Raw genomic sequence first — 12,941 nt, forward strand, 5'->3', positions numbered from 1 at the left:
AAGAAGATAGACAAACTGGCATGGATATCAGAGAAAAGTGAATTACTCACCAACTTTAAACAGCATGTTTTCTTGATCATTAACAGAAAAATAAGCATATAGTTTACAGTGTTTCATAATTATTTTCTATTAAGTGGGGAATTTTTCTTGAATAGTACAAACGGATGATTGAAATAGTATCAGTTACTTAATTCTCAATAAACAATGTGACAGGGCAGGTTAGAGGGCTAGATTGTACGCGCACGTGGCGGGGGAGGGGGAGAGTGTTACTTCAGGGTAGCCAGGAACAGCTGACCTGGGGCTATTAAGGGCAGAATGGAAACAGCTGGGACTGGGTTGCTATAAATCAATTAAGGGCCAGCTGATCTGACTTCAGGCAGACATGGGGTCTTTTAAAAAGCCTTCCCAGTGGGGTGGGCAGGTGGAAGAGGAGTTTGGAGTTAAGTAGAGAGGAGCTATAACTGACAAGAAGAGAAGCTGATACAGTGAACAGCAGCATTGCCAGATTCAACAGGGGAGGAGCGGAGCTCCAGCAGGGAGTGTTTGGATTCTTACCCAAGCAGCCTAAGAGCCCAGCCAACAGCTGGGGAGGAGTGGTTACCTAGCCCAGGCTCACCAGGAGCATCAGCCCCAACACCCTTTTTAGCCCAAGGACAGAAGCCCAAATGCTGACATGGACAAGCAGGACCTGTGCTGCAGGACTTAGACTGTGAGTATGTGGACTGACCAGAGATCAGGGGCCCAGGAGTGGGATTGACCCTGCCACAACAAATTACATCCAAAATATTTTTCATAATACCAAGACAAAAGCCAGTCTACTGAAGCCAGGGATACTCTACATTGTAATATCCAAAATATTATAAAATATTTTGGATATTATAATGTAGAGTATCCCTGGCTTCAGTAGACTGGCTTTTGTCTTGATTTTCTTGTATTGTGGGGGGGGAGGGGTTGTATGTAATAATCTAATACTCATTTCTTAACTTGGCTTGAATCAACAGCATAACAATCTAAACTTCTCTGGGTGTCAAAGGGTCAGTGTCATATTAGTGAGTATGTGACAAAAAAATACAACGTACATCTGAGTCAAAAATTTCTTTCTAAAATTAGGATGTAGGTTAAAAGAGCCATAGTTACTGAAGGTACTAGTCAATTATGTTTTTGTCTTGTTATGCTATGAAATAATCTAGCGCTCATATGGTTCATTGCAATTGACTGAATCAACTTGGCCAGAATTTCAAGTAAATCTGCACTCAGAGCAAATGTTTGAGAGTGTATTTGCATTTGTGTTGGTATGTTTTCAAAAAGTGCCAAGTTTCTGTGACTTTGTCACTGCATCTCCATCACAGTAAGGGAGACAAGAGTGTCTGGCCAATGAAACTATTTACGTTTAACAGTATTGAAGCTAGCAGCTGATCTATGGATCAGACATTTTAAGGAAATTTCAAAAACAATGTATTTGGGGGCTTCATGGCTGAACACAATTTTTTTTGCGGGGGGAGGAGGGATAGGTGAAATGGTGCAAAATGGAAAGAGTGCCACTTTCCTGACAACTAATCAAAGAGCTAATGTTTTCTAATTAGTTATCCACCATGGAGATAGGAAAGCAGAATTCTTCTGATCTAGAAAAAGCTGAAAGGTAGGCTGGCATTTCTGACCAAAAGATGTATATGGGGAGAAGAGAGCTCTCTGTTTTTAAAATTAAGGCTTTGGTTCAGAGAATGTGACAAATCCATAGCTTCCTGACAAGGCCCCCACATCTGTGTGTTTAGTCTCGGAGGCTTTTCAGTTATATACATTTGCCAGTATGTTGCCATTACATTACTTAAAAACAAGCTTTTTTGTGATAGAAATGTAGCCGTGTTAGTCTGGGGTAGCTGAAACAAAATACAGGACTATGTAGCACTTTAAAGACTAACAAGATGGTTTATTTGATGATGAGCTTTCGTGGGCCAGACCCACTTCCTCAGATCAAATAGTGGAAGAAAATAGTCACAACCAGGGGATGCGGGGGGGGTGAGGGGGGGGGGAAGGTAAATGCCTATGAGTTAATTATATTAGAGGTGGGGAAGGGGAGATGCCTGTGAGTTAATGGTATTAGAGGTGATAATTGGGGAAGCTATCTTTGTAATGGGTAAGGTAGTTGGGGGTCTTTGTTCAGCCCCTCTGCGGAGAGTGTCGAATTTTAGCATGAATGCCAGTTCAGAGGATTCCCTTTCAAGTGCACAGCCATATATGGTTGTGACTATTTTCTTCCACTATTTGATCTGAGGAAGTGGGTCTGGCCCACGAAAGCTCATCTAATAAACCATCTTGTTAGTCTTTAAAGTGCTACATAGTCCTGTATTTTGTTTCAGCTTTTGTGTGTGTGTGTGTGTGTGTGTGTGTGTGTGTGCGCGCGCGCGCACATGGGGGGGGAGACCCTGAAATTTGACAGTGAGGGGTGAAAGAGGAGGTTTATTGCATTTCTGCATATTGAGGTCAATGTGAATTGACTTATGATTGATAATAGTAATTTGACACATTTTAGTGCGCTGATCTGTATTGTGTGAGACTGAAATGGAGATGCCAAAGTGCAGGAAAAGACAACATCCATTTAATGAGTGCCATCCTGATGTTGTGGTGGTCTAGTGGCGGATGGATGTTTCCCACTGTCTAAAATAAATGACATCCTTCTCCAAATGTCACTGTTCCCCTTGAATTTGAGTTGGCATCCCTGGTCCAGCACAGCCACTGACTAAACGTTCTCCAGAATGAATGGCATCCAGAGTGAGAGGACAGGCAGAATGCAAACAGATCCTGCAAAATGCACAACCAGTGAAGTCAGGGCCAATTCTGATGACAGCTGCTGCCTATTAGACACATGATTTGTAGGAAAATATTTGAAGATTTAAAACTTGCCAAGACAGAGAGAGGAAAACTTCTGAAAAGCCAGGGGTCAGGGTGCTCTAAATCTTTTCTTTCCTGTTTTGTCAGGGTGAATCTCAGACATGTTCAAAGATCTCAGGAGATTTGCCAGAAGCCAGGGGAATGCAATAGAGCTCAACCCTGCAATATTATTGCATTTCAGTCCGCATACTGCCAACATCTAAGTTCAGTCATAATATAAATTAGGAAATCGATGAGCCCTAGCTTGCACCCAAATTTTTATTAGCAGTAAATGTTGTGAAAGGCAGACAGAGCTGTAGGAAAGATCTTTATTTAAGGGTGCTAATTGGTAGTCATGCATTCTGCGGCTCTGTATTCTGCTTGTATGTTACGTTCATTATCTCTACCTTTTCTTTAGTGTATTTGGGTTGTAAGCATACCAGGGCAGGGACATTGCTTTACTCTGTACAGTACCTAACACAACAGAACTTTATGGTACTGCCTACTGGCCAGACAGCAAACATAAATAATGAAAAAGCCATACTCTGGATGGATCAGCAATGGTGGGGATCAAAACCAGAATTTCTACAGCTTGAAGTGTAGGCTTCTATTGCCCGAGTCAGCTGCAAGAAGGCTCACCAACCTCTAAGGCAAGGGTATAGCAGGCTCAACCTCTATGCTTGGTCCAGCCACCAGAGGAAGAGACACTGTGTGGTATGGATTATAACCGATAAAATACTGCAGATACCAGCATGGACACTACTTATATTACTGCTCCTCTTGCTAACACACCAAACTAGGTTCCGCTGGAAACCTGAGTGTCTTTCTCCAGTTCCATTCATCATACTACACCTCTGAAGTCAACATCAAATGGCCTGCTCAATGGCGTTAAAGGGCCTAGTCCAAGTTGCACCCAGTTATCCCATAGTGACTAGTTATTAGCTATGGTAGCATTCTCAGCCACATGTTATGAAATACTGATTTAACCCTAGGCAAGTTAGCCCTGGGGGTGTGACCACGATGCTGGCTGATATGCCAATGAAGCAGGCTGGCTGCCTGGTGTTTGCACCTTCTTTGTTCCAACTTGTTAAGCTGTACAGAAAGAGGCTAATACCTCAGTAACTCTATTTACCAGTACTACTTTTCCATATAATCAATTGCTCTAGTTAGCAGGTTAAGCAATTGCCAAGGAGTTTGGGGAGAGGTGGACCAGGTCCGTCACAAATGGCAGAGGAAATATCCATATGGCAACTTAGGTATAGTCAATCATGATAAAGTCTGAGAGCCCGACCATCACCACTGCACATATAAAAATACAAGCAACCCCATAATTGCAACTCCTCCCTAGGGAGTAACTGTCTAGAATGGCAGTTACTCCTGCTCTGTGGCTGTAGTGATTTTTTTTTTCCCAGCCAAAAATGCTGTTCTTCACCTTGCACCTACCATACCCTATTTTCATTTACAGCAAGATAATTGAAGTACAAAGAGAAAATTGGCTCTTAAGTATATTCAAATTATTTTAATAATCATCAGTGTTAGAAACAACAGTAGGGAAATTAATGATAAAGGATTTTTGTATCCCTTTAACAAGTTGCCTTGCAAATACTACAGGTGTCCTAAGTGACAACAATAGAAATTGTTTGAGGAAAGTTTTCCCCTCATCCCTTTTCACAGAACATTCAATCCAAATGCAGTGGCCAGCTGTGTTCATGTAAAACAAAGATTCAAAGTGACCATCAAATTGTCTTGGTGTCTGTAACTTTATATTTACTTACAGGAAATTGCTTGACTTTTAAAACTGAGAAGAGATAGGAGGAGCTTCTGCCAAACCTTTTCCTAAACGCTGATTGAATTGGGCCATCTCTGCTTATATATAAACACATTCAAGCTTATAATGGCAGCCTTTGCCACTTTTGCAGTTGCATAGCTGATCCACGGGGTGGCATCCTGATTCTAGTTTCCATGGAAATGTTAAAGGCATGCATGATTGCAGCTGAGATGTTCCCATGGTAACACATTATGGGCAATATGTGCAGGAAGACAATGCCCTCGCTTTACAAGACTGGCATGTGTTCATGAACAGGATTCATGCCTATTGTTTTATAGACCCGCTTTTAAAGACATCAAACGATGCACAGCTAATAAACTACATAGAATAAATCCTTGCAGTAGATTAATGGTGATTAAAAAACCACTATACATAACAGATATTTAGGCACAGGCCATACACACACACACACACACACACAATTGCAGAAGTGCTTGTATCTGCTACCATGTTACTCATAAGACTCCAGTTATGCAATCATGAATAAACTGGAGAGTTATTCCGTATGAGAGAACTTTATCCAAGGTATCCCTCTACAGGAAAATATAATTTGCCTTTAAGTACCATAGCAAAGTTAATAAGTATTGTAGAAAAGTTTTCTTTTTCTATTAAATTATAGAAATATAAAGAATTTCTAAAGAATTAACTTTCTCTATAAATGAAACTTAATGGCTTCATCCTTGTTAAAATTCTATAATTTTTTTCCCATAAGGGATGTTATGATTTCCTTTTGTTGAACATCTTTCACTGCCTCATCTGCATTGCTCAGACTCAGACACAGGTCAATGGACATCATCTCAGACAGGCATCATAAATAAATAAGCCCCTATCTTTCCAACAAACTACTAAATTTCCCACCAAACTTTCACTTGTCTGATGTGCACAAGAAAATTTGTTCTCTAGGACAAATGGCAACGTTCTGCTCCACTATCTCACAAGCTGAGAAACAAATGGGCAGTATGCACCATTTTTAAATAGTGATTCCCATTTTTCCAGTGATAGTGAGTGAACTTTCTATCATATTAGTAAATCAGTCTCCTATAAAGAACTTAAACAGCAAATAGTTCTGCAACACCTTAGAGGGACTAAAGAAATGTAGATGGTATTGTGATCAGGGTTCTCCATGAGGTGTGCCTGTGCAGCTGCACACAAAGTTCTAAGCCTGTCCACCTTCTCAGAGGTTCACAGCAGTACTCACCTTCCTGCTAGACCTGGAAGGTGAGTGGTGTGACTGCTCTCATGGCCAGGGCTGGAGCCGTGACCACATTAAGGTGCAGCTGCTCTGGCGGCCAAGGCTGCATTGGGGGGCTGCTGCCAGGGCTGAGGCCCTGGCCGCGTTGGGGGGTGGCTAGGTGGCTGCCACCAATGCCGCATTGGGAGGTAGCACGAGTTAATAGGAATCAAACTGTTCATATGCAAGTGGTAGTTCATAATGAGCATAACACTGCTTCATCACAGTACTCCATGGACTAACACACTACCCCTCTGATACATAGTACTCATTATTTTAAAACTCTGTTTATAGAAATGGGATTTGTCTGGCTTAGTGTTATTTGGTTGTTACTGGCCCCTGCTGAAGGAAGGGCAGCGGATGATGTGAGTTAATGGTATAATGTGGTGTAAGTGCTACAACACATCAACCCATTCATCATTTTACACTCCTGGGCAGCATCTAGATTGGCATGATTTTGTGGAAATACATTTAACGGAAAAGTTTTTCCATTAAAAGTATTTCTGCAAAAGCGTGTCTAGATTGGCAAGAATGCTTTTGCTCAAAAAGTGCTTTTGCGCAAAAGCATCCATGGCCAGTCTAGATGCAATTTTGCGCAAGAAAGCCCCGATTGCCATTTTAGCCATTGGGGCTCTTTTTCATAAAACAATTCTTCCCTGTCTACACTGGCCCTCTTGAGCAAGTATTCTTGTGCAAGAGGGCTTTTTCCCCAAGCGGGAGCGTGAAAGTATTTGCGCAAGAAGCACTGATTTTGTACATTACAAAGTCAGTGTTCTTGCGCAAATTCAAACAGCCAGTGTAGACAGCTGGCAAGTTTTTGCGCAAAAGCATCTTGCCAGTCTAGATGCACCCCCTGGTGTTCTCAAAAATATGGTGGGTGGGTATGCAAGCCCCATACAATCCATTTTGCGAAAAATCTCGACAGTCCACGCTCATGCCATAGCATTGCTTTCCTGGATCTTGTCAATAAGAGGAAGTGATCCAAGCGTCTGTTTCAGAACATTTAAAGGCTTCACTTTCTCTTCAAACAGCTTTTTTGAACAGTCATCAAAAATCTGTTTGAAGCAAAAATGGAACTTTTTAAGCTGCCAAAGCAGCCATGGGGAAGAAGAGATGCATACAGTTTGGTGTATTGATTAGATTAACTTCTGTATGACTTGAAATCTTCCCGAAATATTTTTCCATTATGTTTAGGCATGATTTTTGACAGCTGGATATTTTATATTTAATTTTCGGGTTCTTTTTAATAGTGAAGTTAGTTAATTCTAATGAAAACAATAAATATTGTCCATCTTTTACAACTTTCGCCCATTTTAAAAATCAGTATCTCTACCTCTAAAATGTTCAGCGTGCCAAAGGGAATATTATCGGCCAAATTAAACACTGGTAATAATTTCATGGATATCAGTCGTGTTACACCTGGGATGAATTTGCATTTGTATCTCCAGTTTGTATTTCCAGCAGTGAAAGCCAATAAAGAGAGAATCTGCAATTTAGGAGTCTGTATTACAGATTTTTACCTTACCTGTCTTTAATTTGCTTGCATGGCTATTAGGGAGGAGTATGGCAACTGAATGGGAGAAAGGGGAATATTCCTGGAGCATTGAATCCTAAAGTCCCTGTTATGATGATCAGGGAGAGACAGGACACAAAGATAAAGGGGGAAATGCGAGACAAACTGACATTTAATTTCTATCTCATTGGCTATAAATACAGTTTAGAGGGGTTTGCAATGATGTCTTTTTAAAAGATCATGCTTAAGATTTATCTTGTGTAATGCAAGGTAGATAATATAACTGTTATCCATTGGAGCTAAGCAGGAAATGGGTTTTGTGTCCTCTGAAAATTTGAAATATCTGAAGATGTTCCTCATCTAACTCAGGATGAAAACAGAAATCTCAAATTTCTCAAGCCAAAAACCTGGAGAAAAAAAATCCAGCTGAAATCAACTGAAACTTTTCATGATTTCCAAATGTTTTGTTTTGATTTTTTTATTTGTAAACTGTTTTACTTTACTTCTCTTACAAACTGAGATGAAAAGTTATTCTGTACCAGAAGACTAGACTTTTGTATTGAGAAGGTCAAAATAACATGGATACATTCAAAACTTTTCCATAATTTTACAAGTTGAAAAATTACTTAAAACTGACCCTTTCCTGCAAACAATGAATAATATTCCATCACAAAATTCCTCACCAATGCTACCATCCATGATTTGATTTTGGACGAGGCCTCTGATTTTCCGAATATAAGATATTTGTTAATAACTTAGGTGCCATGGTGTCACACATCCGAACAAGTGCACATGACCTCAATATTGGTGCACAAGACAAAACTCACTCTGCTAATGGATGGAAAATCTTAGAGGGAACACTGATCATGAGCTTTTGTGGGCACAGCCCATTTCAGATGACAACAAATATGGTCTTTTTTCCTTCTCTTTCCCTCCCTATCCCCTCCCTTTCTCTATTTATTTGTACATTGGACCCCTTACTCAATTCATCCGAAGAAGTGGGCTGTGGCCATGAAAGCTCATGGTACCATCTACACGTTTTTTTTCAGTCTCTATGGTGCTGCTAGACCATTTCTTGTTTTTTAAGTTAGACTAACATGGCTACTGCTCTGAGTCCTGTAAAGAAGAGCTATATGAGGCAACGTTGGTTCAGAGGGGTAGCCAAGTTAGTCTGTAAATGGAAAAACTTAAAAAACAACAAATAGTCTTGTAGTACCTTAGAGACTACACACACAAGCTCATAATACCATCTACATGTTTTGTTAGTCTCTAAGGCTATGTCTAAACTACATCCCTTTCTCAAAAAAGGGATCTAAGTTAGACACTTTGAAATTGCAAATGAAGTTGGAATTTAAATTTCCGATGCTTCATTTGCATAATGGCAGCTGCGGGTTTTTTTAAAATAGAGCTTTTCAATAGAAAAATGGCAGTTTAGACAGGGATCTTTTGAAAATAAACCCTTTTTTTGAAAGATCCTTTACTCCAAAAAATGTGGCAGAGCCTGGAATAAATCTAAACAAAAGCATTCCAGTGGATTCTCAAGACCATCCTTTTCCCTAGTACTTATACTTCCAGTGCATTCAAAAGGATCCTCAAGACCATCCTTTTCCCTAGTACTTATACTCCCAGTGCAAACAAAATGGAGGAGCCAAGAGCAGGCAGTTAGAATTGAAGGGAAGAAGGCTAATGCTGGGCAAAGGTGGGGCTGAATTTATTTCCCTACACTTCCCAGCAGGGCTGGGTGGGGACAGTGGGAAGTTCTTGTTGCACTCTAGTGGGGGGGGGGAGTAATAGGAAACCCAGTAATATCACTGCTCTCATGATTTTATCGTGATTCTTGAGTTTTTTCTTAAAATACCAGCACCTAGAGTCATGTGATTGAGAGAAACTTTCAGCTTTCATTTAAAAACATGTGTAGCCCTTGTGGTTGCAGAGCAAAGCCTCAAAACACAAGTCCTAAAGGCTCCAAATAAAAAACCCAATTTTTCAAAATTGCAATGTTGAGAGGACTGGCTATTTTGGAATGTTTGGGGTTGGCAATACTGCAGTTTAGTGCTCAACTTGATGTTTCCACTTAAAACTTCTTGATTCCCAATCCCTGATTCCTCAGATCTTTAATGGTCAGTCCTCCCTGAGCTCCCACTGAAAACAATGAGAGATCCCACTGCAGAATAGCTGAAGAACTAGGCTCATGTTTGCTAGCCCATAGTGTCTCAGTTTCTAGTGCTCTATGACAAAGTGTCACATGGTCACTTTGGGACATTCCTGCCCCCCACACTGTCAGACCTGAGTGGGAAGAAGAACATATAATCTGGTTATGTAGATGGGATCAGCCAGTCCCATCTACAGTGGAACCAAGTTTCAGCCTGGCAAATGCATTCCCATCCTGTTTACAATTAGTAACAAAATCCAGTGGACCCATGCAGTTAGGAACAATGACCCAAAGCTTTGAATTTGGGTGCCTTTTAGGCATTTATACCCACCTATTTGGACATTAAAAAAACCCTAATTTTCAAAGATGCTAAGCATCTGCCACCTCGTTAAAGTAAGTGGGACCTGCAGGTGTGTAGCCTCTGTAAAACACAGGTCACCTGATTAATAACACTGTACACAACCCATGTCAGTCTGGTTACAAATCTGTCATGATGGACATGTTGACTGACTAGCAAACTTGACCCCAGCAGGAAAGACCATCATTCTGCAGCAATTGCTTTTGTCAACTTAGGAAACTAATCAAAGGAATTCCATCTACCTGTCCTTTAGTCTACTCTAAGGGAAGCTGCTGCAACACAGAATCTTTTGTAAGAAGTATATGGGCAGTCCACCATGCAGGACTACAGGGAGAGCAGATAGATGTAGGGAGTGCTCATCAAACCAAAGTAACTTTAGTAAAGGTTTTAGCCCTTTTTTTAACTGCAGCAATTGCTTATGTTTTTACAGTGTTTAAAGGGGCTTATGCTGGATTTAGAATTCTGCAGTCATTACAGAAAGCTTTGTTCTGCTTTTATAGTTGACAGCATTTTAAAATGCAATTAATTTTCTTTAAAGCCTTTAAACACCTAAAAATAACATGTCATACTAGAGACTTCTACTCTGGATGTTTATTTTTATTCATGCTGAAATAATTGCTCGTCAGACCCGGTGATTTACTTGCAAGTTGTCTAGTTGCATGTAGCTAAGAAGATATTAAAGTTTGGGGAATGGAGCGTTATGTTTAGGAGTTACAGATGTCACCAGCTTCACCACTGTCTACAGGAACTGCTTTCTTCTTCTCCCTGACTTCCCCATCTTTGTTGCAGTATTTTCAAAAATTTCATCTGATGATGGCAGGCCAGATGCCAAGTCTGAGCAAGGCTGCAGGTATAAGTTAAGAACTAACAAACTCAAGTGGAGACCAACCCAGTTCATCTGTATAGTAGTTTAGCTCAAAATAGCTATTAGTCTTACAAGAATGTATTTAGTGTTTCGATTCCATGAAATGCTTACAAGTTGCCAGATGCATTAATGTCACTTGCAATGTGTCTATTCCATGCAATGTAAATTTGAAAAAGTTGCCTCTGAACTTATGAATTTGAGAATGGGAATCTGCCCATCCAGAAGAAATAGCAAAATCAGATGGATCATAAAGGAACATCACAATGCACAGGACTGGTGAATGGCCCTATCTCATCTAGGAAATGCAACCTACAAGGAAGCTCATCTGCAGGGGCAGATATAGGGCAGGGCGAACGGGGCGGCCGCCCCGGGCCCCACGCTTCAGAAAGCCCCGCGCGTGCGCCGTGGCACCACTGCACATGCGCATGGCATCACTGCGCATGCGCCATGGCAAAAGGGGGGGGGCCCCGCAGAATTATGCTGCCTGGGGCCCTGCAAAACGGTCATCTGCCCCTGCTCTGATAGACTTGGAAAGCTGTATGAAGGAAATAAAACAAAGTCAAAGGAAAAATGTTCATCTTTTTGGCTGTTTGAGCTCTGAAGGGTCAGAGACTCTAAACTGAAGCTGGAGACCCTCACGGCCAGCGTCCTGGGTGCCCCCGAAAGATACTTGGAATTGAGAGACAATCACAACTCTGTCACACTTCAGATTTAGATAGTAGCTCATGTGTTTATATAGGTTTGTTTGCTTCAACCTGTAAATAACTCTCTTGTTCCTTTTCCCTAACAAATAAACCTTGAAACAGTTTTCTACTGGATGGGCTACAGGCACTGTCTGATGTAAAATCTCGGTTGCCAACTGATCTGAAGTTAAGTGACTGGTCTCTTGGAACTGGAAGCAATGTGAATGTTCCCTTCTAGGCACCCTGGAGCCCACACTCCAGTCAAATGATGTTGGGTCGCAGGCTTCAGACTTAAGGTTGTGTTTGGAAAATGTCAGGCACTGGGTCTCTTGCTACAGGGTGATCAGGTGCCCAGTGGGGGTGTTAAGGCAGCTGCCTGCCTGTCTTGGCACCACAGACTGAGCTGAACCCCAAAAGCTGCCAGCAACAGGCCCAGCCCCCAGGTGGTGTGCGGGGAAGAGTGCATATGGCTCTGCCCACTGCCCCTGCTCAGAGCACTAGCTCCACACTCCCATTGGTTGGGAACTTGCTGTAGGCCCCTGAAGGTAAGTCCCTGCTGCCCCAACCTTGAACCGCGCCCCAACCCCAAAGCACCTCCTATGCCTCAAAGCTCTCATCCTTGGCTCCACCCCAGAGCATATACTCTAGTCAAATGTTGTTGGGTCATGGGCATCAACGATTTTCTTCAACTGAGTCATGAGAAAAAAAAGTTTGAAAATCCATGATCTAAGGGAGAGTCTGACTCCCAAGTAAGACTGGAGTAGTGATCTAGGAGTTCACAGGTGTTACTGGCTTGGTGAAATCCTACTACTTTGGGTAGCTTGCGCAGTTTTTGATAGTCTGATCTTAGGTAGACATTCATGGTCATGAGCCACTCCAGACATCATAAGCACATCTTTCAGCTAAAACAACCCACCAGTTAAGATATTGTAATAGCACTATCCAGCCGTATTTCTAATGACCAGCTGTGAATGAGTCTACCTACAGTGCCTGCCCCTTGGCTCTGCTCCCTCCTGCATTCCAATCCTCTCCCTAGCTCAAAAACACCTTTCCGCACTCTCACTCCCTTCCGGAGCCCTCACGCCAAACCTCCTTCTGCACCCCAACCTCGCTTAGATCCCACACCCTCAGCTGCAGACCACACCTCAGCTCCCTGCCCCAGCCCTGAGCCTGCTTTTGCACTCCAAACCCCTTGGCTCCAGCCCAGAGCCACCTCCTGCACTCCAAACCTCTCATCTCAAGCCCTCCCTCCCCCAGAGCTTACTGCCACAGCCCAGAACCTTCATTTCTGGCCCCACTCTGGAGGTTATAGGAAGCCCTGAGCCTCTGCTTCTCCCACCCCCAGACTGGGTATGGCCCTGTTTTTCTTTCTGTGGGTCAACAACCCCAAGCAGGGGTTCCCCACCCTTGCTCTGTATAATGCCTACATAAGTAATACGGTTA

General features: G+C 42.1%; 1 long non-coding RNA gene across 1 annotated transcript in view; it reads left to right on the forward strand.

The window, feature by feature from the left end:
* Positions 1-271: 271 nt before the first annotated feature.
* Positions 272-12,941, forward strand: part of LOC142829223 (uncharacterized) — a 96,539-nt gene continuing 83,869 nt past the window's right edge. Inside the window, exon 1 of the long non-coding RNA XR_012903639.1 lies at positions 272-709. This is a non-coding gene — a long non-coding RNA (uncharacterized LOC142829223). The remainder of the gene's footprint in view (positions 710-12,941) is intronic.

This window comes from Pelodiscus sinensis, chromosome 4 (genome assembly GCF_049634645.1).
Source record: "Pelodiscus sinensis isolate JC-2024 chromosome 4, ASM4963464v1, whole genome shotgun sequence".
Lineage (NCBI taxonomy): Eukaryota > Metazoa > Chordata > Testudines > Trionychidae > Pelodiscus > Pelodiscus sinensis.